Below are 27,931 nucleotides of genomic sequence, written 5' to 3' on the forward strand. Positions count from 1 at the left end.
TTGAGAATGTAGTGCCGTTGAGAGATCATAATGCCGGCCGGAATCCGAATTACTTCAATGCCAAGGAAGTAATGGAGCTCCTTCATGTCCGTCATCTCGAATTTTTTGGAGAGGAGGAACTTCACCTTGTTGATTTCGACTAAATGCTCAACTCCAATAACCAGATCATCCACGTAGAGGATGATGACAATTAGACTTCTAGAGTCGTGGCGTACGTAGAGAGAGTTGTTGGATTTTGACATTCGAAATCTGATTTGATGAAGATATTGCATAATCTTCGAATGCCAAGCACGCGGTGCTTGCTTGAGGCCGTAGAGAGGCTTCTTGAGTTAGCATATGACTTTGGATGAATGCGTGATTCGAAGCCAGGTGGTTGTACCATGTACACCTCATTTAATTCTCCTTGAAGAAAGGCGTTCTTGACGTCCATTTGGTGGAGGTGCCATCCTTTTGCCGCTGCAAGTGCGATCATAGTCTCTTCATAGTCGACTCCATGTGTTTGTGCATATCCTTTCGCTATGAGTTGAGCTTTGTAGCGGTTGACAGAGCTGTCGACATTATACTTCACCTTGTAGATCCATCTGCAACCAATTGCCTTCGTGTGGTGAGTGGAGAACAAGATCTCATGTCTCGTTCTTGCGTAATGCACGCATCTCCTCATTCATTGCTTCGATCCATCGCGGCTTCGGAAAAGGTTTCTGGCTCCCGTACTATTCTAACCTTCATCATAAAAGCGTAATGGTATGCCATATACTCATCGTAGCCAAAGCGGCTTACGGGGTTCTTTTCACGGGTGGATCGGCGTAGCTTCTCGTTTGCGGATTCTAAGGCTTTCTTCACTCCATTTGTCCGGATGTCAAGGCCTTCGAACTCACTATCGAGGGAGTGAGTCGATTCGTTGCCATCGAAATGAGTGTCTTCATACTCCGGCATTTTGGCCTTCCCTTTGTCCAACTTCAGACTTGGTCGAGATGTGCTTGGATCGCTCAAAGGCTCGTGTGGTCCGCTCAGTTGGGTGTGAACAGACTTTCTTTGAACATGCATGTAAGGTGATCTTCATCCTCTATCTCTTGTTCAGAGGATTTCGGGTCGAGCGGAATCGGAGTCGAAGTTGTCTCTGGTGCGTACCAAGATGCGGACTCGTCAAAAACGACGTCTCCACTTACTCGAGATTTTGTAACACTTGTACCCTTGTACCCTTTTTGCTCCAGTGAGTATCCTATGAGGATACATTTCTCCGAATTCGGGTCAAGCTTTTGACGCTTCTCGTCGGGGACGTGCACGTATGCAATGGAGCCGAATATCCGAACATGCGATAGGTCCGCCTTCTTTCCGAAGAACTTCTCATGCGGAGTAAATTCGTGCACACCCGACGTCGTACACCGATTCATGAGATAGACGGCCGTGTGAGCTACTTCCGCCCAATACGATTTCAGCATGTGCTTTTCGTTAAGCATAGCCCGTGTCACTTCGAGGATGTGCCGATTCTTGCATTCAGCCACTCCATTTTGTTGTGGCGTATGTCGACACAAAAACTCTCGCCGTATTCCTTCTTTCCGTAGAAACGCCAAAAATTCGTCGGAGAAGTACTCCTTGCCTCCATCCGACCGAAGACATCGTACATGTCAGCCCGTGGCTTTCTCGACTTCATTCTGAAATTTTTGGAAGTGTCCGAACAATTCGTTCTTTTGTCGCATCAGGTAAATCCAAGTGTGCCTAGAGAAGTCGTCGATGAAGGTCACGTAGTGTCATGAACACATGACCATTATGGCGTCACCCGGACTTGAACCTCGGACCTTGTAATCCATACTTGAAAACCTCAACCATTAAGATAGCTTATTGTTATATGAAATAATAAAAGCTACTTCTTGTATTACATTGATTATTGTAAAACCTCTAGATTATTCTAGAATGTTCTAGAATGTCCTAGAGCATTCTAGGTCTAGAACATTCTAGAACATTCTAGAAATCTCTAAGCTATTCTATAGGAACCTATAAATAAGGGCATACATGTATTCTAAAATCAATTCGAATCAACACCAGTCTTTAGCTGTCATTACATATCTTGTATCCATTCTCTTTCTTTCTCTATCTTATACATCCATTCTTCTCTTAGTATTTCATTCCTTTCTTCTCGTGTTCTCTAATATCCTTCTTACATCGCTCTATCATTTATCCTTGGTTCTTACAGTTTGATTCGAATTCTCTCTCTCTCTCTCTCTCTCTCTCTCTCTCTCTCTCTCTCTCTCTTGTCCTCCTTTGTAACCATCCTGAAACCATGGCTGCCATTAACTCAGAACAATATCTCACCCTTGTTGCAGAAATGGAGAACCTTAAATCCAAGTTCGCATCTCTTGAAGTAGAGAATCAACGTCTACTTGGGGATCTACAAAAGGTTACTATAGAGAAGCAACAACAACAAGAGGAGTTCACGCGACGAGTGCAACAGTTAGAGTTGACAATCATAGTGTTACAACAACAAAGGGTTGAAGGTCAAGGACTTATCAAGGAGCCCAAAATTAGCCTCCCAGCTAAATTTGATAGGTCGAGGGCGCATTTCCGAGGTTTCTTGAATCAAGTACGATTGGTGATTCAAATGCATCCTGCGCGTTATCCAACAAATGCATCACGAGTCGGGCTAGTGGGCACCTTATTGACTGGCATAGCGTTGTCGTGGTTTGCTCCATTGCTAGAGACCAATTCTCCTCTATTGAATAATTTCGAGGAATTTATCAAGGAATTTAAGGCTTGTTTCAGAGATACTGATGGGGCGAGAACAGCTATCAACAAGATTCGTACACTTCGTCAAGGTGATCAACCAGCTTCGACATATGCTGCCAATTTCCGTCTCATCGCAAGAGATATTCCTTGGGATGAACAAGCCCTAATGGAGCAATTCCGTTCAGGCCTTCGTAGTGATGTCAAAGACTTACTTCTTACCTTCCCCGAGGATCCAAGGTCACTTACAGAAGCTATTAGTCGAGCAATACGGTGTGATAATCTCCTTTTTGAGCTTCGATGTGAGCGACAACAACAAATAACAAGATCAAGATTCACACCAACTTATGCATCAGTAACGGCGCAATCATCCCCAAGGCAAATGTATAGCCCTGCTCCATCTCCAAGGCAAACACGTAGTCCAGTCCCAATGGATAGTCCTGCACCCATGGAGATCGATATGACTCAACGACGAGGACCGTTGTCAGACGAAGAGAAGCAACGTCGTCGAGCAAACCTCCTATGCTTATATTGTGGAGGTCTAGGACATATAGCCATTCATTGCTCCCGTAGGCCGAGACGTCAGGTAAATCAAATTCACTATGAAAATAAAAATGAGTCCAACATTTTAGAAGTAGTTAGTGAATCTAATATTATGAATAATCCACCCTTGTCCAATAAATTTGAAGTCCTAAGACAATTAGAAGAGGAGTCAAACGAATAATTCCGGCCAAAATAGGAGCCATTTGGTTGGACAACCCTAGATATGTACAACCTAGTGTGGGTTCCATTTCTTCCAAGCATGTCAATAGAGTCTTCTCAGCCCTAGTACAAGTTAGGACACCCAGTTGTCAACTTCAAGTCCAAGCCCTCTTAGATACTGGAGCCAATTCTTGTTTCATGGATAGAGATTTTGCCCAAAAACACCAAATATCCTTGCATACACTTCCTTGTCCAGTTTCCGTAGTAGTGATTGATGGACGCCCCATAGCTTCCGGGAAGATATTTGAAGAGTCTGAGCCAATACACATACTCTTGGGTGATTTAGGATGTGTAGTTTCCTTTAACATAATCCGTAGTCCTGAGCATCCAATTATCCTCGGTTTGCCATGGTTCGAGCTACATAACCCTAGAATCGATTGGAGGAAGTGAGAAATTAGGTGCCCTTTAGTGGAAAATATCATTGTCAAGGATCGAACTCGGGATTATCCTCCTAAAGTATATAGTTCTACTGATGCACCATATCCTTCTCATCAAATTTCAGCCATCACATTGCAACAATTGTGCCAAGTGGGAGGCAAGGAGGAGCTTTTCTTATTCGCAGTATCAGTGACACCTTCTAGTGTCACTCAAGGGAATTCAGACATCCAAATTCCCAAAAAATATCAAGACTATGCTAATGTTTTCGACAAAGTCAAAGCTAGTGTTCTTCCAAAGCATCGGTCGTACGACTGTCCTATTGATCTCCAACCAGGAAAAGAGCCACCGTGGGGTCCGATTTACAATTTATCACCCACTGAGCTTGAGGTTCTTCAAGAATACATCGAGGAAAATCTTGCACATGGGTTTATTCTACATTCAAAGTCTCCAGCTGGTGCTCCTATCTTTTTTGTGAAGAAAAAGGACGGCTCCCTTTGTTTGGTCGTGGACTATCGGGGCTTAAATAAAGTCACCATAAGGAATAGGTATGCTTTACCTTTAATCTCCAATCTCTTAGAACACATTGGTGGGGCAAAGCATTTTACCAAAATTGATCTAAGGGGTGCATATAATCTTGTTCGAATTCGGCCGGGAGATGAGTGGAAAACAACATTTCGTACTCGGTATGGTCATTTCGAGTATACAGTCATGCCTTTTGGGCTCACAAATGCACCTGCAGTATTCCAACATATGGCAAATGACATCTTCCGGGATTTCTTGGATATTTTCCTAATCATCTACCTAGATGATCTATTGATTTACTCTAAAACACAGGGGGAGCATGATATACATGTGCGGCAAGTACTTGAACGCCTAAGGAAGTATGGTCTTTATGCCAAACTTGAGAAATGCAGTTTTGATTGCAAACAAGTCGAATTTTTGGGATACACTATTTCATCCTAGGGTGTTTTCATGGACCCAGCAAAAGTCCAAACAATATTGGAATGGAAACCCCCATGCTCAGTTCGGGATGTCCAGTGTTTCCTCGGATTTGCGAACTTCTATCGCAAATTCATACATAATTATTCAAGCATTGTGTTGCCCCTTAACTCACGAAGAAAAATCAAGCACTTTTTTGGAGTATCGAAGCGGACAAGGCTTTTACGCAGCTGAAAGAGGCATTCACATCAGCACCCATCCTAGCACATATTGATCCTGAAAAGCCATTTACTATTGAGGCAGATGCATCGGACTTTGCATTGGGGAGTATCCTATCGCAACCAGGCGAGGACGGGCAGACACATCCAGTCGCATTTCACTCGAGAAAATTTACTGTTTCGGAGATAAACTATGAGGTGCATGACAAGGAGTTACTAGCTGTGGTCGACTCATTCGAGCAATGGTGTCATTTTCTAGAAGGATCACCTCATCAGATTATCATTTATAGTGATCACAAAAATCTCACATATTTTCAAATGGCTCGAGTATTAAATAGACACCAAGCTCGGTGGGCCCAATTTATAACGCTTTTCGATTTCAAGATCATTTTTCGCCCCGGAAAACAACAAGGGAAAGCAGATGCTTTGTCTCGGGGTTCGTATCTAGCACTTCGACCTGGAGATCCGGCCTTTGACAATCAAAAGCAAATTCTCCTCGGGCCATCAAAGCTACAGGTAACAACAATTTATGCCACGCCACTTGATTCTACCCTTCTTGACACTATTCGGCAACAACTTCATTCAGATGATTTCGCTAAGGATGTCTTAGCCCACTGTGGTTCAAGTCGTCCATCTTGCTCCACATTGCCAGGGTCATCTCAACATTATCAGGACTTCAAGTGGCAAGATAGCTTACTCTTCTACAAGAATCTCCTTTATGTCCCCGACGGATCACCCCGACTTCAAGTGTTGGAACATTGTCATGATGCCCCCATGGCTGGACATTTTGGTATTTCCAAGACCATTGAGCTGGTGAAACGTTCATTTTGGTGGCCTCACTTGCAAAAATTTGTCGAAGATTATGTTCGCACTTGTGACACTTGTTGTCGCGCCAAAATACCTCGGCATCACCCTTATGGCTTACTACAACCATTAACCCCTCCCAACAAGCCATGGCAGTCTATTTCTATGGATTTCATTATGGATCTGCCACCTTCCAAAGGCTTTGATACTATTTTAACAGCAATGGATCGGTTCACCAAGATGGCACATTTTGTACCATGTGTAAAGACCATCAATAATGAAGAAACTGCAGATCTCATTATGCGTGAAGTGTTTCGCCATCATGGTCTCCCGAATGATATTATTAGCGATCGAGGTCCTCAATTTATCTCACACTTTTGGAAGCACCTATGGGCAGGCCTCAAAATCTCTTGCAGACTCTCTTCGGCTTATCATCCCCAAACTGACGGACAAACAGAGCGCACAAATCAAACGCTCGAGCAATATCTTCGATGTTTCATTAGTTATCAACAAGATGATTGGAGTAATATTTTACATCTTGCTGAGTTTGCATACAACAACACGGTCCACTCTTCTACCAAAGTTACACCTTTCTTTGCCTAAACTGGCAACCACCCTCGATGGTGTTGGGAGACAGGTCCCACCGAATGGGAAGGGAGAAGAACAGTGCCGACGAACAAACAGTGCCGGTCGGATCGACACTTCCGGCAAACTGCAAGCTGTCCGGTAAGCAAAGCCCGAAGACGAAAGCAGAGAAGGTGGATATGATGAAGATTCCATATGCCTCTACTGTCGGGAGCTTGATGTACGCAATGGTTTGTACCCGACCGGACATAGGATACGCAGTCGGAGTGGTGAGCCGGTTTATGAGCAATCCCGGCAAGGAGCACTGGAACGCGGTCAAATGGATACTCCGGTATTTGAAGGGCACTTCAAATATGTGTCTCCGATTCGGCTCCGGAAAACCTCAACTGGACGGTTTCACTGATTCGGACATGTCAGCTAATGTGGATACCAGCCGGTCTACATCCGGGTATGTAATGACATATGCAGGGGGAGCTGTTTCGTGGCAGTCGAGGCTGCAGAAGACGGTTGCATTGTCAACCACGGAGGCGGAGTACATGGCGGCTGTGGAAGCTGGCAAGGAAATATTATGGATGAAGGACTTCATCAGAGAGCTCGATATCCGGCAAGAGGAATACCGACTCTATATCCTCTCCTTTGTGTCGTGTTTTATTTCCCGCTTTCTGTGTATCACTCTACACTCGGTTGTGGCCGAGCGTCGCGCATAAAGATCGTTGGGTTCCCGTCAGATGGTGTATACTGGATCTTCCCGAGGTGTCACGAAACCCTAGTGCAGCGCATCACCTCCACCGACTACAACAAATCCAGTTCGAGTTATCGTCACACCTTCAGAAAGCGCAAGCACACCATAAGACCAATGCCGATCGACATCGTCTTAAGTCTCCATTTAAGCTTGGTGACCGTGTATGGTTGCTTCGTCGTCACATCAGGACTACCCGACCGTGTGCTAAGCTTGACTATCAACGCTTAGGTCCTTTTGTCATCATGACGCAGATTAATGATGCAACATTTCGTCTTAACCTTCCTGCACATATGCGGCTTCACCATGTCTTTCATAGCTCTCTTTTGGAACCTTGCCGCACCTCTTTAATTCCTAATCGTATCGTGCCACCACCGCCTTCTGTACAACTTGTGGACGGCCCTGAATACGAGGTAGCTGCTATTCTCGATTCTAAGATTGTGTGCAATAAGCTTTATTATCTAGTTGATTGGCTTGGCTATCCTCCGAGTGATCACACTTGGGAACCCATTCATAAGGTTTGTAATGCTGAAGCTCTAGTCAACGAAATCCATCGTCACTATCCAAACAAGCCCAGCCCAACAATGTTAACACCGACTTGCACTCAGCATTCTCGAAGGAGGGATAGTGTCATGAACACATGACCATTATGGCGTCACCCAGACTTGAACCTCGAACCTTGTAATCCATTCTTGAAAACCTCAACCATTAAGATAGCTTATTGTTATATGAAATAATAAAAGCTACTTCTTGTATTACATTGATTATTGTAAAACCTCTAGATTATTCTAGAATGTTCTAGAATGTCCTAGAGCATTCTAGGTCTAGAACATTCTAGAACATTCTAGAAATCTCTAAGCTATTCTATAGGAACCTATAAATAAGGGCATACATGTATTCTCAAATCAATTCGAATCAACACCAGTCTTTAGCTCTCATTACATATCTTGTATCCATTCTCTTTCTTTCTCTATCTTATATATCCATTCTTCTCTTAGTATTTCTTCCTTTCTTCTCGTGTTCTCTAATATCCTTCTTACATCACTCTGACATTTATCCTTGGTTCTGACAGTTCTGACAGTCTGACATCACTCTAGCATGGTACGAGGAGCACCTCGTGTAGGAATGGGAACTGAAGCATTAGGTAGAAGTCCGCCTGAACAATGAAATGGGCTGGCTCGAGGATCTACACTTGAAAGAATCCCAGATATGGACAAAGATGAAGAACCTCTATGAGGAGGCGGCTACGGCCAATAAGCGTAAAATAGAACACCTCAAGAAATCCCTGGACGAAGCACAAACCCGTTCCCAAACAATAACAGACAATGTACGTGTCCTTCTTCAAACAAATGATGAGCGGTTTGTGGCACAGTTGAAAGCGGCATTGGACAAAGGATGGATGGCGTGGGCAATGCAAGCGGCAAAATTGCACACCTACCGGGCGGACTGGGAGAATTGACGAAAAGAAGGCAGAGGCTTCTACAAGCCCAATGAGGAAAGCATTGCGGTAGTACGCAAGGACCTCACGTAGGACTATCGCACGCTAGCGGACCAACAGTCCAAAGAACTCACGCAAATATTGGAAGATTTCGGGGAAAGTCAAGAAGACAGTTTCCGCCGGCTAATGGAGAGGACGGAGACAAATGCGGTACCAGACAGTGATTCCGCCAAACAAGATGAGCCACAACCCAATTCGAACAACCCACCAGAGGTGTCCACTACGCCTGTCAACGCTACGGAAGAAATGGACAGGGAAGAGCCCCGTCTCACCGCTTGCCCACAAACCGAAGAGCACATGCCAGAACCTCGGAGGAATGATCTGGACATCGAACCAACTGAGCCAGCCTTGATCACGCGGAGTAAAGATGACAACATGGGAACTCACACACCGGCCGAACATGGTGAAGTAGACGACACACAATTGGAGGAGCCGGTCGAGCAGAACAACGAAGCACCTACGGACTTCATGCCGCTTCCGGACCAAGCCGAACATCCTGGACATTTTGAACAATGAGTAGAGGGACGGGTCTGACGTGCCATGGCACTGTCCCACAGGCGTGCCAAGTGTTGTTCGCCAGACCTAACGCTTAGATGAGTAGAATATAGTATTAGAATCGTTAAAGAAACACATGTAACAGTTCACGCTAGGAGCGTAACGGACTAAAAGCCCTATGTATATAAAGGGCCGAAATCCTCTATAAAGGTCTAGCGGGTTTTTGGGAGCTACCTTTTGTAATACAATACTATCTTCTCTGATTCCCGTGTTTGTGTAAGTCGTCTACTGGTTCGGTGTAGTACTCGGTTGGTAACTGTGGGCTAGTAAGCATAGGGTAAGTGTGTATATGAGATCACGCCCTAGTGAGCTTCGCTTGTAGACATCTCCCTTCATGTCCAGATGATACGCTTTGCTTTCTAAGCTTGTTGCGCTTCGTGCACCTACGGATCTATTCCTTGCACCGCAATCACCTTGAAATCTACCTCGAAGGACTAAGAGTAGACAATGTTCCTAATCGGTTTCACCATTATTGGAAGAGGAAAAGAAGTGACGCCAAGCAAATCGATTATGTCTTTATCGTAGTGGACCGGTGCATATTGCAGTGAATTGTCCGCATAGGCCAAGAAGACAAGTAAATCAAATAGCCGCTAGTACTAATAGTACTAATTTACCCGAGTCTATTTCATTAGGAGTGTCAGATAGGCCTAAAAGCCCAAGCCTATTAAATAAATTTGAAGTTCTTAGTCAATTAGAAGAAGAGTTAAACGACTAAGTATAGCCAAAATAGGAGCCATTTAGTTGGACAGTCCTAGATCTATGCAGCCCATTAGTGGTTCCATTCCCTCTACGCAAGTTAGCAATGTCTTTCTAGCTCAAGTAGCAATTAGAACTAAAAGTAATCCTCTAGTACATGTCTTAGCACTCCAAGATTTACGCGGTCAATTTCACCGAAGTCGGCGCCAATGAGGACCAAATCATCAACATATAGTAAAATACTGACCGGACTGAGTCGACCTTTCCGAATGAACAGGGAAGAGTCCGATTTTGACGTTGCAAAGCCCATCCGACGCAATCGTTGCGTGATCTTCGCGTTCCAGGCACGCGGGGCTTGCTTTAGTCTGTAAAGGGACTTCTTCAATCGGCACACTGCCAACGTATTCGTTCCGAAGTGAAATCCGGGGGGTTGTACCATGTACACTTGTTCCTCAAGCTCACCTTGCAGGAACACATTCTTTACATCCATCTGATGTAAGTGCCACCCCTTTGCCGCAGCTACCGCGAGCAAAACATCTTCACGACCGGCACAAACGTCTCATTGTAGTCGATGCCATGTTTCTGCATGTAGCCTTTTGTCACTAACCGGGCCTTGTATCGGTTGACCGAGCCGTTGGTGTTGTACTTGACCTTGTACACCCACCTACATCCGATCGGCTTCACACCCTTCAGTGCATCAACCAGGTCCCAGGTCTCGTTTTCCGCCAATGCGTGCATCTCTTCCTCCATGGCGGCGCACCAATTCACGTCCTTAGCCGCTTCTGCGTAGCTCTCCGGCTCACGCACTTCCGCTACACTGGTCATGTATGCATAATGATGCGCCATGTACTCATTGTATCTGAACCGCACAACTGCGTTCTTTTGGCAGGTAGATCGGCGTAATCGGTCATTAGCCGATGTCAAGGTCTTCTCGGACGACGCGGACTTCGCTCTTGAAGACCCATCACCGCTTCCCTTGGAGTCTGACTCGCGTCGATCTGACTCGTTCCTATCTGTGTCGTAATCCAACACCTTCTTCTTCCCTTTTTCTTTGCGTGTAAGCCATCTCCTCGCCTTCCTGCACGGGGAATGCACAGCCGAGTCTCCACTACTCGCTGGCTCTTCATCGGACTGGTCAAACCGACCCAGTCATCCATTCAATCCGCTTAACCGAAACGAAATCGGCCCAATTTCAAGCTCATTCGGAGGCATCTCGGCCTCACTGACTTCGCCATCAGAACTTGTATTGGAGATGAGGTCCGGAGTCGGGGGCAAGTACTAGGACGCGGACTCATCAAACACAACGTCACGGCTCACGCGCGCTTGTTTGGTGTGAGGGTTATAACACTTATAACCCTTCTGCTCGTCTGAATAGCCAACTAAGATACATTTCTCGGCCTTTGCATCCAGCTTCCTCCATTTCTCCTTCGGCACATGCACATACGCAATGCTACCGAAAACTCGTAAGTGTCGCAAGTTCGGCTTCATTCCGAAATATAACTCGTGCACCGACACTTTGTCTCCGATCCGATTCTGGATGTATACCGCAGTTCATACCGCCTCGGCCCAATAGAACTTGGGCAAGCTCTTTTCTTCTAGCATTGCCCATGCCACATCCACAACCAACTGATTTTTCCCCTCGGGCACGCCGTTTTGCTCAGGCATGTATCTACAACTGAATTCGCGCCGAATTCCCATATGTTGTAGATAACCGTTAAATTGACTGGAAAAGTATTCTTTTCCGCCATCCGACCACAGGCACTTGATCTTTCTTCCTGTTTCCGTTTCCACGAACCCTTTGAGGTCCCGAAAACAATCGAAGACTTCGCTCTTCCTCTCAATGAGGTAGATCCACGTGTGCCACGTGTAGTCGTCGATGAAGGAGACGAAATATTGGCTCCCGCCAAGACTAACGTTTTGTGCCGGCTCCCACACATTGGAGTGTATCAAGTCGAGCTTGTTCCGGCTCCGGTTACGCTCGTTGGGGAAGGGAAGTCAGTGTTGCTTCCCAAGCTGGCAGGCTTCACAAATTTGTGCCTTCCAACCACTAAATTTGGGCAATCCGAACACCACTTGTTTCGATTGAAGGTCTTGAAGCCACTGGTAGTTCACGTGGCCTATCCTCTTGTGCCATAAGTCGATGTCCGACTCGACTTTTTGTCCTTCGTGAACATTGCGGTGCCACCGTCAGTAGAGTCGAGGATGAACATCCTCCCATCTCTGCGCCCTTGCGCAATAACACGGCTTTCTTCCTCAATGAAGCACCCGAGGTGTGTAAACCTGACCTCCATCCCTTGGTCGACGATCTGTCCGACAGACACCAAGTTCTTTGTGATTGTCGGAACGTGTAGCACGTTCATGAGTTTCCCTTTTTGCCCGACATGGCTCAGAGGAACTTCTCCGACATTCGCGATCAAATGCAGAGTGTCGTCTCCGGTTGCGACTACTCCCGGTTGCATTAGTTTCTCAAGGTATGAGAAGCACTCCTCGTGGCACGTCATGTGGTTTGATGCGCCGAAGTCAACGTACCACACCTCCTCCGACTTCGGGGTGATCTTCTTCACTGAGTTTGCTTAGTGTCTCATCACGAAGACTGGCCCTTTTCTGGGTTTTCCGGATCCTTCGGCGTAGTGCGATCGCTGTCGGTTTCCTTTGTCGGTATGTCCGGAACCGGTCCTCTCCGACTCGGCGCACTTTCTCCAGCACTCGCTCTCCCTATGGCCTTTCTTGCCACAGTACCAGCATTCCGCGGCGGATTTCCCTTGCCAGTTCTCATCACCTTGACTCCCCCTGTTCCCGGAGGGTCCGAAGTTGCTATCGGCATCACTTCGGTGCCTTCTTCCTTGATCCTGTCGGCCACCTCCATTGCCCACCGACTCTCCTCGTCCTCCATGTCCACGGGGCCTATCTCCCTCCATGTACAACTTCTTATTGTCAGTGTGCGTGCTCGTTGACGCACCCGCGTGGTTCTCCTCTATAAGGAGCATCGACTGTAAGTCGAAAAACAACGGCGTATTCTCCTATGTACACACTGCAGTTCGGAACGCTCCGAACTTTGACACCAAACCCCCGAGACAGACCTGGACCATCTCGCTTTCCTCGATGTTCACATCGATGGAAGCTAAGGAGTCGCAGATGTCCTTGATCTTCGAGGTATAGTCAGCCACCGACAAATCGCGTTGTCGTAGGTTGCTCAACTCCTATCGGAGTTGAAGCTTCCTGGCTGTGGTGCTCGCGGCAAAGATCTTCTTCAGATTTTCCCACGCACCCTTTGGCGTTTTTGCGTCCCGAACGTAGCTTAATAGTTGTTCGCCCACACAAGACGCGAAGCAATACAGTACTCTGCTCGCCGACTGTTCCCAAGTCGGGAAGTCTTTGTGTGTCAACTCGGGTGCTGTGTCATTTGCTCCGTCGACATAGCTCCAGTAACCGTGTCCGAGCAGGTATTGGTGCATCTTGTAAGACCAAGATAGGTAGTTGTTTCTATCGAGCTTCTCCGTCGAAAGCGAGCTAGCCATGCCTCTATCCATCGGTTTTACCTGTTCTTCTTGGTTGGTTTTTCTTTCAAGCTACATCGGCTGTAGAGGCTCTCAACCCTCGCACTCTGATACCATGTAAAAGATTATGTGCGGAAGCAATAGAAAACCAAACACACAGAAAATACGCAGGTTTAACGGAGAGCTTGAGTATACACAATACGCGGGAGAGACAGAGAGAGAACACACAAAAAACTCAATTCAAAAAATACTAACTCTTTGTATCTACATCGTGCTTAGTGAGCACCTTTTATACAAGCCCTGACAATGGGCTGACACAAGTACTGACAGTACTTGACTGCTCATAAATGAGCCTCGACACTTACTCCCAAAACTATTCCTTATGAGGAATATCTCTCTAACGGCCTTTCGGTTTACGCACCGATACGGCCTCTCGTTACGCATCAGTTTGCGTATTCGTTTTACGCACCGGTCCGGCCTAACTGATCGGTCCCAACCGATTTGGTCCTCGGCTTGTTCAACCGATCAGGCCGATGTTGAGCTTGTCTCTCAACAATTACAAGATCTAGAAAAAACTAAAAACAAAGTTTTTTGTATTTAGATCGTTGTTTGTAATTGATTACCATATGAGCAAGTTTTTTATTAACTATTTCTTGACACTATTTTGGTTTACTTATCCTGAATTTGAACTTGATACTATTGGAGTACTCATCTAGTGACTAATTTAGTACCAACTTGATATGCAATGTACTAACTTTGATACATATATTTGTAAGAATGTGAATTTGATACTAGTTGAGGTCTCATCTTAGTAAGAATGACACTTGTTATGCACACATATGACATTGATGCTTGTTATGGACACATATGACACTCTTGTCTTGGATATGTCTAGGTTAGTAAACACTTAGCACAGTATTAGTACTATATTTTAATGCATTGTACTGACTTTCAAACATATGAACTCTAAAAGAGTTATAGGCATAACATGGTATGTATATTTGAACGAACCATTGTATTAGTACTAGCAATTAACATGTTCAATTTGTTCCCTCATCTAGTCAACCACACCCTCATGAGTGTACCACACACTAGAAATATGTGTGGAATGAACACTCCTATCTTAGATATCTCTAGGTTAGGAAACACTTAACACATTTTTAGTACTAACCAAAGATATTTTTCACCATAAATTGTATGTAAAAGATACATACATATCTAAACAAAACACCGAGATTAAGAGCTTTGTCATTGCAAACTCATCAGAAAACCAAAGATGATATATTTCCATTCATTTGTAGGCTAGAGTTTACAAGACATGCAAATGTTACATATGAACATTGCTTGCCATTCTAAGAATTAAAGAGGGAGACCTCCCCCAATATGTGTTCGTGAACCTCTTTGGGGACCTTGTAGGCAGTGTTGTATCCCTTAACCTTGTGCTTTGCTTGACTCATAGTGAACTTGATTGCGATGACAACGTCAGCATAGATTATTGTAGTGGGTGCATCTTTTAATAATGCATACGTGCTCTTGCATTGTGGTAACTTTGCATAGTAGTTGCCATACACGACACACTCACCAACGTTGAACATGTTGCCCCAACCGTCCCTCACAACTTCTTCCAATATTGTATTTCCTTGCTTGCACACCACAATGTAGTAGTCTTCAAAATCTTCATTTTGAGATTTGAGTGCTGCAAAATGATTTCCAACTTCCAATAATACTGCCAATTCCTCACATTGGTTGTAGTATACAATATTTTCTGCATGTTCGTCTTCCTGGATATCCACACATTGTTCAATCTCAAGCTTTTGTAGCTTCCATGGCTCCACAATTGATAGATTGGTGCATTCATCCCAAGCTTCATCTAAACACATGGAACAAAAGCACGATAAACTACAGAATAACAATTGTGTTGTGTCCCTACGACTAAACCCTAAAACACAATGGGTCTTGCGCGTCCCTTTTCACAGTTTTACAATTATACGATTTACTCCTATCCACCTCATTAGCACCAACTTCAATAAACAATCTATTCTTACCATCATCTGACATCTTCCATATCAGCCACTCCAGTACGCGGGAGAGAGAGAGAGAGAGAGAGAGAGAGAGAGAGAGAGAGAGCACACAAAACTCAATTCAAAAATAATACTCAGTCTGTACATCGTATGTGTTTAGTGAACACTTTTATACAAGTCCATACGAACTGACAGAAGTACGGTGTACTTCAATGCTCACACAAGCATCTAACACTAACTATCAGACATTAACTTCCTAGTAGTCTAGGCTCCTACTAGGCTTTCGATTACTGATGGATCCGCCTAAACAGCTCACCGGCTCACTTGCTCACCGGTTCACCGATCCGGCTCATCCTTCTGAATGTCGATCCAACTCGGGCTTATTCAGCCGATCCGGATCCGGTTGAGCTTGCCGCTCAACACTCCCCCTCAAGCTCAACTTGAGGTTGGATCATAGTGTCAGTCTCCATGGCAGCTAGTCCTTCCACCCAGCTCCTTCTGGCATCACTCCGCCCTAAACCCTAAACCGGTCACGTTTCTACGCACCTCGACCTCCTCGGTCGGCTTGTCTGTTCAAGAGGCCCAATTCAGTTCCCTCGCTGTTGTGACTTCGGTGCTTGCCGATTCGCTGATTCCTTCATGTTGGTGTCGACTTTCACTGCCTTCTCGTCCCCTTGGCCTTGAATTGATCCGGTTCTTCCAAATAAGTCTATTGACCCGAATCGGTTGTCTCCGATTCGTTCCAACTCTTGTCTGAATCGGTCGCTCCCAATTCGTTTTTCGGTTCCAGGCCCTTCACCACATCGGACCAAGTCCGGGTCTTGGCCTTCTTCTTCCGATCGGCTCTGTCCTTCTTGACTCTACCGTTGTTGCCGCTTGTTCCGACTTGTTCGGATGTGTCAACTTCCTTTGTCGACTCGGATCCTTTCTTCTTCTTGTCTCTCCCTTTGTCAGTTCTTCCCTTACCGGCGCAATCGACAGTCTCTTTGCCTTTGCCCATTCCGGTGTCTTTGCCTTTGCCCGTTCTAGTGTCTTTGCCAGTTCTCCCCCTCAAGTGTGGCATGTCGAGATGCTGAACACCAAGCATTTCGGTAAAGTGTTGCAACTTGTCCGATCCGAGCGGTTTTGTGAAGATGTCAGCAACTTGCCGATCCGTATGAACATACCAAAGTTCGACTTCACCGCTCAAGACACACTCACACACAAAGTGGTAGTGCACTTCTATGTGCTTTGTGTGATCATGGAATACGGGGTTCTTGGCGAGTTGCATGCTACTTATGTTGTCAAAGTAGAGCAGGATTGGGGTCGGCACCTTGATCCGCAAGTCTTGCAGCAGTCGCCGAAGCCAAATGGCTTCACATGTGGCAACGGTAGCGCCCCGGTATTCAGCCTCAGTGCTCGAAAGAGCCATTGTTGGCTGCTTTTTGTTGCTCCACGCAACAACTGCGCTACCAAGGGAAAACATATAGCCAGAGGTGGATCGGCGATCCGATGCATCACTGGCCCAGTCGGCATCGGTGTAGCCGACTAGCTCTTCGATTATACCATGCCCGTATAACAGTCCCCGGTCCTTCGTGCCGCTTACATATCGCAAAATTCGATGCGCGCACAGAAGGTGCTACACGGTCAGCATCTGCATATATTGGCTAATCACGCCGACCGGATAACTGATGTCGGGTCGGGTGATTGTCAAATATATAAGGCTTCCAACAATTGGTCGGAACCGCTTCTCATCACAGGCCGGTCCGGAGTCAGAACGGAGCTTCTGGTTCCAGTCCAGGGGTGTGGAGATCGGGCGGCATTCCGTCATGCCGAACTTGTACATCATATTCAACACATAGTGTCTTTGTGAGAGAAATATGCCGTCGGGGGTTCGGATCACCTCGATCCCAAGGAAATAGTGAAGGTCCCCCAGGTCCTTCATCTCAAATGTGTCCGACAGTTGCGACTTGACTCGGCTGATTTCATCGAGTCCGAGTCCGGTGATGACTAGATCATCAACATACAACAAGATGCAAACCAAACCATCCGGACCTTGCCAGATGAACAACCAAGAATCGGACTTGGAGGCGCAAACCCCATCTTATGCAATCAGTGCGTGATCTTGGCATTCCAAGCTCGGGGGGCTTGCTTCAGGCCATAAAGTGACTTCTTCAGCTGGCATACCGCTGCCGTAGTGTATTCCACACACTACGTAAAAACCATAAAATAATATATCCGATTTTAGATACATATAAATAAATAAAATAATATATCAAAACATTTATCACGTGCATAGGGCAAGACTTGAACCCTACACCTCCACATAGATAAATCCCAACTTTACTATTGTAATAACTTATCTTTAGTGTTATATATATAGATTTAATACATATAAGACCTTTATTTACACATACCTTTATTAAAAGGTAAAAATCATGTATTCTTTAGGGTGTGAATATTTTATTTACACGTGACATTAAAAGTGACTCATGCACATCTAGCGTGCATGAGCCCCTATATTTAGGAAATGACAAAGCATCACATGCACATTTAGTGTGCATGGACACTTTAGGTGAAAAAGCATGAAGTCATGCTTAGCCTCTTCCATCTTTATATAAGGAGGAGAGAAATATGTATAAGGTTGTTGATTAATATACAAGGTTTGATCAATCTAATATATTCGTGGGATTCACAAATTTTGCCATCTAAATTACTCTTATAATCTAAATATTGTTTTAAATACACTAAACTCCTAGTCTTACTTCTCTTTCCACTAAACTCCTAGTTTTAAATATTGCTATCTTACTTCTCTTTGCACTATTCATAACTAGCCTTAAGTTGTATTCCTCTTCCTCCTAGTCAAAAACCTCGGCGGTTCCCACCCGACTCACGCAACGATCCGGAGCCGAAAGGCCCGACACTGCCGACTTGTTTATCCCCGATTGGAAACCGGGAGGTTGGGTAATAAAGACCTCTTCTTCAAGATCTCCTTGAAGAAATGTATTCTTCACTTCCATCTAGTGAAGGTACCACCCTCTTGCCGCAGCAACTGCCAATACCACACGAACCGTCATCGTCTTTGCTACCGGAGTGAAGGTCTCGTCATAGTCGATTCCGTTATCATGTGGTTTTTCACACACGATATGAAAACTAGTAAACAATTATTTAAGATTAGCTTAATGTATTCATATAGATAGATGTCTTCAAGAGCTTCATAGCGTATTTTACTACGCATGAAACGGATAAACAAGTATCAAGTTATGTGAGTGTGAAGTTTGAAAAAAAAAAAAAAAAAGACAAAACTGTGAGATATCCCACAAAGATAGGACAACATTGGAACCCAGGATATATAAGGGAAACCAAAACATATTCATTCTATCAATGTATGGAGCACAGAATGTTCAAGGTGACTTAGGCTACACTATGTGGTCTGCACGCTTCGAGCATACGCGTGTATGCATGGCCGTATCGACGCTTTGGGCGTACGCGCGTGTGCACGGCCGTGTGGATGTTTTCAAATGTACGCGCATGTACATGTTTCGGGCATACGCGTGCAAGGCCGCGTGGACGTTTCGGACGAACGCGTGTGTGCGGACGAGTGCGCAGATGCGTACATAGCGTGGTCGGGATGCGCGCATGCATGGATACGTACACTGCGCGGTCGGGACTTTTCCATGCAGACGCATCTACGGTTTGGTTGTGACGCACGTACGAGTTGTGCACGGGCTAAACTTTATGGATGATTGGGTCATTTGGCCGAATTGTACGGACGGTCGCATGCAACTAAAAGCCAAGGCCATGCAACTAAAAGTAAAAGGCATGCAACTAAAAATGGAAGCATGCAACTAAAAGTAGAGGCCATGCAACTAAAAGTGGACATGCAAAGTAACATTGGGAAGGAGGATCAACAAAGAGCTCGATATATGTTCCATTTTTTCCCTCTACTTCTTTTTTCCCTTCTTCATTTCTCTCCCATTCCTTGGGGGAACAAATTATCTCTTAGATTGATATCAAACTCTTGGCTTGGCTTGCTTAATCTTTCTTGTCAAAAATTATCTCTCATATTCATATTGGACCACTCCTTACATGGCTGTTGGCTCCTTTCTTTAAAAAAATTTATCTCTCATTTTCATCTCCAACCCGTTGTAACAAGATTCTTGAATTATAAAAGAATCTATTTTCTTATGCTATAAACGAATGTTTTCTCTCATTTACTCGTCTTATATGTGAATTTTGCTTGTGTTGTACGTGTTGCACTAAATCCTTCTAGTCTAGAACCCCGGCGGTTCCGCCTCGCGATCCGCACATAGTGACGGGTTTTCACGACACCGTGGGTCTGCGTTGTTGTAGTGTATTTCGTACACTACGTGAAAAAGTAAAAATAATATAACCGATTTAATTACATATAAATAAATAAAATAAGACTATCAAAATATTTATCACGTGCATAAGGTAAGATTTGAACCTTGTACCTCCACGTAGCCAAACCTCAACTTTACCATTATGCTACCTTATCTTTAGTATCCTACAAATAGATTTAATAACTATAATTGCTTTATTTGCGCCTACCTTTATTAAAAGGTAAATCATGCATTTTTAGAGTGCGTGAATATTTTATAGAAATACGCAAGCAACTAAAAAGTGACTCATGCACATCTAGCGTGCATGAGCACTATATTTAGCAAATAAAAGCAAGGATTAGAAAAGCATCACATGCACATTTAGTGTGCATGAACATATTAGAAAAAAAAGCATGTAGCTATGCTTAGTCTCTCCCATCACTACATAAGGATGGGGAGCACAATGTAATAGGTGTGTGAAATATTTGGAAATTGGATATATTTCCGAAAACACCAACCGATTAATATAATCGTGGGATTCACGAAAATAATATAATCTATACTTGTGGGATTCACAAGTTTCTTATATCTTTCTTTCAATCTAAATACATATTCTTATCTAAATATTGATTAATCGAATACAATACACTCGTGGGATTCACGAAATTTTTATCTCTCTTTCTAATAATCTATTCATTACTAGCCTCATCTCATATTCTTCTTTCTCCTAGTCCAAAACCCCAGTGGTTCCCACCCGACTCACGTAAACGATCCGCAGCCGAAAGGCACGACAGCGTGTATCCCTTCGCCACTAACCGGGCCTTGTACCAATTAACCGAACCATCGGCGTTGTACTTTACCTTGTACATCCACTTACATCCGATCGGTTTACAGTGTCAGGGATGGTCAACTAGGTCCCATGTGTCATTGGCATCGAGTGCCCACATTTCTTCCTTCATAGCGGCACGCCAATTTGCGTCCTTTGCTGCTTCTGCGTAGCTCTCCGGCTCACGCGCTTCCGCCACCTTGGTCATGTATGCATAGTAATGCGCCATGTACTCATTGTACCCGTACCGCTTCACGGGGTTCTTCTGGCGGGAAGACCGGCGTAGCTTATCGTTACCCGATTTGAGGCCCTTCTTGGGCAGTTTGAGGCCCTTCTTGGCCAGTTCAGCCTTAGTTCCCGAAGATCCATCTTCTTCCTTACTGGAGTCGGATTCGCTCCGATCTGACTCAACGTTGCCGGTTTCGTATTCCAGCATTTTCTTCTTCCCCTTCTCTTTGCGCGTGAACCGTCTCCTCGGTTCCTTGCGCAGGGAGAGCACGGCAAAGTCTCCATTACTCGCTGATTCCTCATCCGACTGGTCATCCCGACTCAGACGCTCATTCAGTCCACTTAACCGAGATAAGATCGGACTCTCTTCTAGAGTGTCGAGGTCTTCATCTTCTATCTGGACCGGTTCAAGCTCACTAGCCTCATCCTCTAGTATCGGGTCGGGGTCGGAAATCGGAGCTGATAAGGCATACCATGATGCCATCTCATCAAACTCAACATCCCGGCGAACTCGGACCTGCTTCGTCCGGGGGTTATAACACTTATACCCCTTTTGCTCATGCGAGTAACCGACCAGGATGCATTTCTCTAACTTTGCATCGAACTTCCTCCGCTTCTTATCCGGCACATGCACATATGCAATGCTACCGAATATACGAAGGTGTCTCAAATTCGACTTGCATCCGAAATACAGCTCATGCACCGATCCGGTTTTGGATATAGACAGTTGTCTGGACCGCCTCGGCCTAGTAGAAATGGGGCATGCTCTTCTCCTCCAACATTTCCCTTGCTGCGTCGACAATCGACCGGTTCTTCCTTTCGGCCACACTGTTTTGCTCTGGTGTGTATCTGCAACTAAACTCTCTCCAAATTCCTTTTTGTTGCAGATAACTATTGAATTGGCCGGAAAAATACTCTTTTCCGCCATCCGACCACAGGCACTTGATCTTCCTCTCCGTTTCCCGTTCAACCAGGCTTTGCAGGTTTCGGAAACACTCGAAGACTTCGTTCTTCCGCTCAATGAGGTAGATCCATGTGTGCTGGCTGTAGTCATCAATGAAGGAGACGAAATACCAACTCCCGCCAAGACTAACATTTTGTGTCGGTCCCCATACATCCAAATGAATAAGGTCAAGCTTGTTATGGCTAAGGTTCCTTTCGGTGGGGAATGGAAGTCGGTGTTGCTTCCCGAGTTGGCAGGCTTCACATATTTGGGCCTTCCGGCCACTGAACTTTGGCAAATCGAAAACAACTTGTTTCGTTTGCAGGTCTTGAAGCCGCCGGTAATTGACGTGGCCAATCCGCTTGTGCCAAAGATCAATATCCGATTCAATCTTCTGTTCTTTGGCGAACAAAGTGGTGCCAACGTCATTGGTGTCGAGGATGAACATCCTCCTTTCTCTGCGCCCTTGCGCAATAATCTGGCCCTCTTCCTCGATGAAGCACCCAAGGTGCGTAAACCGCACCTGCATCCCCTAGTCAACGATCTGACCGACTTATACCAGGTTCTTCGTGATAGTCGGAACATGTAATACGTTCAGCAGCTTCCCCCTCTATCCGACGTGGCTCAAAGGGACTTCTTCGATATGCACGATTGGGTGAGGAGTGTCGTCTCCGGTTTCGACGACTCCCGGTTGTTCCGGTTTCTCCAAAAAGGAGAACGACTCTTTGTGGCTCATCATGTGATTCGACGCACCGGAATCAACGTACCACACTTCCTCCAATTCGGAAGTGGTCTTCTTCATCAAGTTAGCCTTGTGTTTCAACATCAAGGCTGGCCCTTTACCGGCTTTTCCGGTTTTGGATCCTCCCGATCCTTCTGCATAGTGCGAGTATTGCCGATTCTCTCTACCGGCTTTGCCGGATCCGGATCTGTCCGAATCGGCACGTTTCTTCCAGCACTCGCTTTCTCTATGGCCCTTTTTACCACAATACCAACATTCCGTGTCAGCCTTTGCTTGCCAGCCTTCGGCGCCGCCTTGACTCCCCCTGCTTGTGGAGGGTTCGGAATTGTTGTCGGCACGTTCTCTGTGCCTTCGGTCCTACTCTTGCCGGCCGCTACCGTTGTGAGCTGACCCACCTCATCCACTATGCCCACGGGGCCGATCCGCCTCCGTGTATAGCATCCGGTTGTCGGTGGGTGCACTTGTTGACGCACCAGCGTGGTTCTCCTCCACAAGGAGCATCGACTGTAAGTCGAAAAATGATGGTGTATTCTCCCTTGTACACACAACAATTCGGAATGCTCCGAACTTTGACACCAAACCTCCGAGACAGATTTGCACCATATCGTCTTCTTCGATATTCACATCGATGGAGGCCAGAGAGTCACAAATGTCCTTGATTTTGGAGGTGTAGTCTGCCACCCACAAGTCGCGTTGTCGTAGGTTTCTCAGCTCTTGTCGGAGTTGAAGTTTCCTGGTTGTAGTGCTTGCAACGAAAATCTTCTTCAGATTTTCCCAAGCATCTTTCGGCGTTTTTGCATCCCGAATGTAGCTTAGGAGTTGTTCACCCACACAAGATGCGAAGCAGTAAAGTACTCTGCTCGCCGACTGTTCCCACACCGGGAAATCTCTGTGTGTTGATTCGGGTGTTGTGTCATTTGCTCCGTCGATATAGCTCCAGTAACCGTGCCCGAGTAGGTACTGGTGCATCTTGTAGGACCAAGACGCGTAGTTGTTTCTGTCGAGCTTCTCGGTAGGAAGCGAGCTAGCCATGCCTCTATCCATTTTGTTTTTCTTGTTCTTCTTGGTTGGTTTCCTTTTCAAGCTATTACGGTTGCAGAGGTTCTCAACCCTCGCGCTCTGATACCATGTAAAGAATAGCGTGCGGAAGCAATAGAAAACCGAACACAGAAAATACGCAGGTTTAATGGAGAGCTTGAATATACACAGTACGCGGGAGAGACAAAGAGAGAGAGACAAAGAGAGCACACAAAACTCAATTCAAAAATAATACTCAATCTGTACATCGTATGTGTTCAGTGAACACTTTTATACAAGTCCATACAGACTGACAGAAGTACGGTGTACTTCAATGCTCAAACAAGCGTCTGACACTAATTATGAGACATTAACTTCCTAGTAGTCTAGGCTGCTACTAGGCTTCCGGGTACTGATGGATCCGGCTAACCGGCTCCCCAGCTCACCGGCTCACTTGCTCACTTGCTCACCGATCTGGCTCATCCTTCTAGATGCCGATCCGGATCCAGTTGAGCTTGCCGCTCAACAATACTACTAAGTTGTAAAATAAGGATACTTTTCAAGGCTTTGAACCATATATATAAGACTTACACCATAATTAGTACAAACATTTCAAGACAGTACTGGTGCATGTAGTAGGAGAATTACTAATTGTATTTTATACAAACATTTTTTATGATTGTTCATATAATATTCGTACTGGTGGGAAACTCAAGCAATAGATGATGTACTATGACGTATTACCAAAATAGACTTCCAGTTATAAGTACCAATCATATGGATTATTTCCTTACCTTGCAATGAAGTAGAAGGACTGAGCCGCCTTAAATTGCGAGGTAGCACCATCAGACCAGACCCAATGGCGATAAAAGTTAACACCCAAGGACAATAAATCTGCGTGGTGAAGCTTAAAACAATGTTGAACAAATAGCGTATCATGCTTTTTATCATCTGAAATATTGAATATTGATTTCTTATGTAACTCACCATCTTTTCTCCAGTAGCAAATATATACAAATATTGTACATTGGTCATTGTACCAATGCATTGACTGAACCTCATTTTGAACTTTAAAGGTATAGTTCTCTGCAAAGTCAATAACAAATACCATAACATCCGGTGGTAAGTTATTTATACATTCCTTGAACTGTGAATTTTGCCAATAACTCCTAAAGTTATGTGGAATGAACTCCCTGAGTTCCTTCTTAAACTTTGAGACAAGGGTAGCAGCACATGTCTCCTTATATACTTCCTTGATATGCTTGCTAACGAGACCCTTACCTATATTTTCTGTCACATACTCTAAATATTTCCATTTCACAATATGACAGTTATCCACATCAACCTCCTGTCTACAAAATAACGGTTGTGGGCAAACCTTACATGTTCTGACAAGACATGTACGATTATGCCACTCAGATGATGGTTGCTTTTCACAAACAAAAGACCTCCATAAATCATAAACTGTTGCATAAGTCATGTTTCGCGCATTACATCTATTATCACTCCCATTTGGTCTACATACCTCACAAGTGCAAACACACCCATCCCGGTGTATACCCTTAGAATCAGTACGCATACTATTCATGCCAAGCCTTAACATGTCCATTTTAATGTGGTACACACAACAACATGTGTTCCTCTCTAACTTTCTAACAAAAAATGGTTTCAAACCTTGGAACTTGCGAAATCCAAGATTGATGCTAGGATGTTGGTCTTTGAAGTTCATGAACAATTCAGCCTACATCACTCAATAAATAGGTAACATTAATAGAAGCATTTAGTAAACAACAAAACATTTAAAACCAAATAGATAAAAAATTGAATTACCTCAGTCATCTCCAAGAAGTGTCTTGGGTGAATCTGGTACCTACCCCGACTTATACGTTGTCTACATACATCTTTTCTATTCGATGAGACACGTGTGTTTTTTGCCCAAAAGGGACTTGAAAACGTGAGTGTTTGCGGAAGCGTAAAACAGAGAACAACACAGAGACAGAGACAGAGACAGAGAGAGCAGAACGTAATTTCAAAATTATTTTCAGACTCTGTATACACACTGTGCTAAGTAGCACTATTTATACAAGTCCTCTTGGGACTGACAGAAGTACCATGTACTTCAATGCTCACACGAGCATCCGACACTTACTACGAGACTATAGCTACCTAGTAGTCTATCCTATACTAGGCTTCCGATTGGACTTCCGGTTACGGATTGCACCCGGCCTCCACTGCTTGCCGGTTCGGTTGCTCACCGTCATACCGATCCGTTTCGCCCGATCCGTCTCGCTTACCAGCTCCGGCTTATTCAGCCGATCCGGCTCTGGTTGAGCTTGTCGCTCAACACTCCCCCTCAAGCTCAACCTGAGGTGGGGTCGTAGTGTCAACCTCTGTGGCAGTCGGTTCTTGCAACCGACTTCTCCTGGCGTCACTCCGCCTTGCTCGCGTTCCTCGTCCGGTCCGGTCCCATTTGCCGCGACCCCTTTGGTTCTGCGCGCCTCGACCCTCTCGGTCGGCATGTCTGCTCAATATGCCCATCTCAGCACTCACGTTGATGTGACTCCGGCGCTTGCCGATTCGTCGGTTCTCCCACAATGGCATCGACTTCCGTTGTGTCCGTGTCCCCTTGGCCTTCAGTCGATCCGACTCATCCGAATCCATCTGTTGGTTCGAGTCAGCTGTCTCCGACTCGTTCCAGCTCTTGTCCGAATTGGTACACTCCGATTCGACTTCCGGCTTCAGGCCTCTCACCACATCGGACCACATCCAAGTCTTGGCCTTCTCCATGCTTCCCTCGGCTTCTTCAACCAGTGAACCGAAATCGAATTCTTCATTCGACTCCGCATCATGGTCAGTGCCGTCGCGATGACCTCCGCACAGCATGCACTTCTCTTCCTGAGTGCACAACTCTTCTTCATAGCCGCTTGCTCCGACCTGTTCGGATGTGTCGACTTCCTTCGTCGACTCGGCTTCCTTCATCTTCTTGTCTCCTCTTCTTCCGGCTCTCCTCTTACCGACGGGTTCAACAATTTTTTGGCCTTTGCCCGTTTCGGTAGAGACTTTGCCCTTGCTTCTCCCCCTCAAGTGCGGCACGTCGAGATGCTGAATACCAAGCATGTCGGTAAAGTGCTGCAACTTGTCCGATCCGAGCGGCTTGGTGAAGATGTCGGCAACTTGCCAATCCGTATGAACATAGCGTAGGTCAACTTCACCGCTCAGGACCCGCTCACGCACGAAGTGGTAGTGCACCTCGATGTGCTTTGTGCGAGCATGGAACACAGGGTTCTTGGCGAGCTGCAGGCTGCTCATGTTATCGCAGTAAATCGGGATCGGGGTCGGTACCTCGATCCGCAAGTCTCGCAGCAGTCGCCGAAGCCAGATGGCTTCACAAGTGGCAACGGTAGCGGCCCGGTACTCAGCCTCAGTGCTTGACAAAGCCACTGTGGGCTGCTTCTTGCTGCTCCACGCAACGGCCGCGCTACCTATGGAGAACATGTATCCAGAAGTGGAGCGGCGAGCAGACGCATCGCCAGCCCAGTCAGCATCTGTGTAACCGACAAGTTCTTCGGGTATACCTCGACGGTATAGCAGTCCCCGGTCCTTAGTGCCGCTGACATACCGTAATATTCGTTGCACGCACTGAAGGTGCTCCACGGTCGGCTTCTGCATGAACTGACTTACCATGCCGACCGGATAGCTGATGTCGGGTCGGGTGATGGTTAAGTAGATCAGGCTTCCGACAACCTGTCGGAACCGTTTCTCATTGCAGGCCGGTCCGGAGTTAGGACGGAGCTTCTGGTTCCGGTCCAGGGGTGTGGAGACAGGTCGGCAATCCGTCATGCCGAACTTATATAGCATATTCAACACGTAATGTCGTTGTGAGAGCAATATGCCGTCGGGGGTCCGGATCACTTCGATCCCAAGAAAATAATGAAGGTCCCCCAGGTCCTTCATTTCGAATGCGTCCGACAACTGGGACTTGACGCGGTTGATTTCGGGAAGACCCGGTCCGGTGATGACTAAATCATCCACATACAAGAGTATACATACCGGACCATCAGAGCCTTGCCGGATGAACAACGAAGAGTCAGACTTAGAGACCGCAAACCCCAGCTTACGCAAGCGGTGCGTGATCTTCGCATTCCAGGCTTGGGGGGGCTTGCTTCAAGCCGTAAAGCGACTTCTTCAGTCGGCATACCGCCGACTTGGTCATCTCCGATTGAAATCCGGGGGGCTGAGTCATAAAGACTTCTTCTTCAAGATCTCCTTGAAGGAAGGTGTTCTTCACATCCATCTGGTGAAGATGCCACCCCCTTGCCGCAGCAACCGCCAGTACCACACGAACCGTCGTCATCTTCGCCACAGGGGCGAAGGTCTCGTCGTAGTCGATTCCGTGGGTCTACGCGTATCCCTTCGCCACTAACCGGGCTTTGTATCGGTTAA

The 27,931-nt window shown here is 45.8% G+C and overlaps 1 long non-coding RNA gene across 2 annotated transcripts; it reads right to left on the minus strand.

Annotated features, from left to right (window-relative positions):
* Positions 1-24,119: 24,119 nt before the first annotated feature.
* Positions 24,120-25,415, minus strand: LOC147859031 (uncharacterized). Of its 2 annotated transcripts, none has more exons than XR_015530321.1 (3): positions 25,319-25,409; positions 25,163-25,229; positions 24,120-24,439 (listed from the first exon to the last, which is right to left on the minus strand). It is a non-coding gene; the product is annotated as an uncharacterized LOC147859031 (long non-coding RNA). The 2 variants fall into 2 exon arrangements; XR_015530322.1 differs by lacking the exon at positions 24,120-24,439 and adding an exon at positions 24,534-24,574 and having other exon boundaries at positions 25,319-25,415.
* Positions 25,416-27,931: the final 2,516 nt, after the last annotated feature.

Source organism: Azolla caroliniana, unplaced genomic scaffold (assembly GCF_043228905.1).
Source record: "Azolla caroliniana isolate FFs.n. ecotype wild unplaced genomic scaffold, voAzoCaro1.0.p SCAF_10, whole genome shotgun sequence".
In the NCBI taxonomy this organism is placed as follows: domain Eukaryota; kingdom Viridiplantae; phylum Streptophyta; class Polypodiopsida; order Salviniales; family Salviniaceae; genus Azolla; species Azolla caroliniana.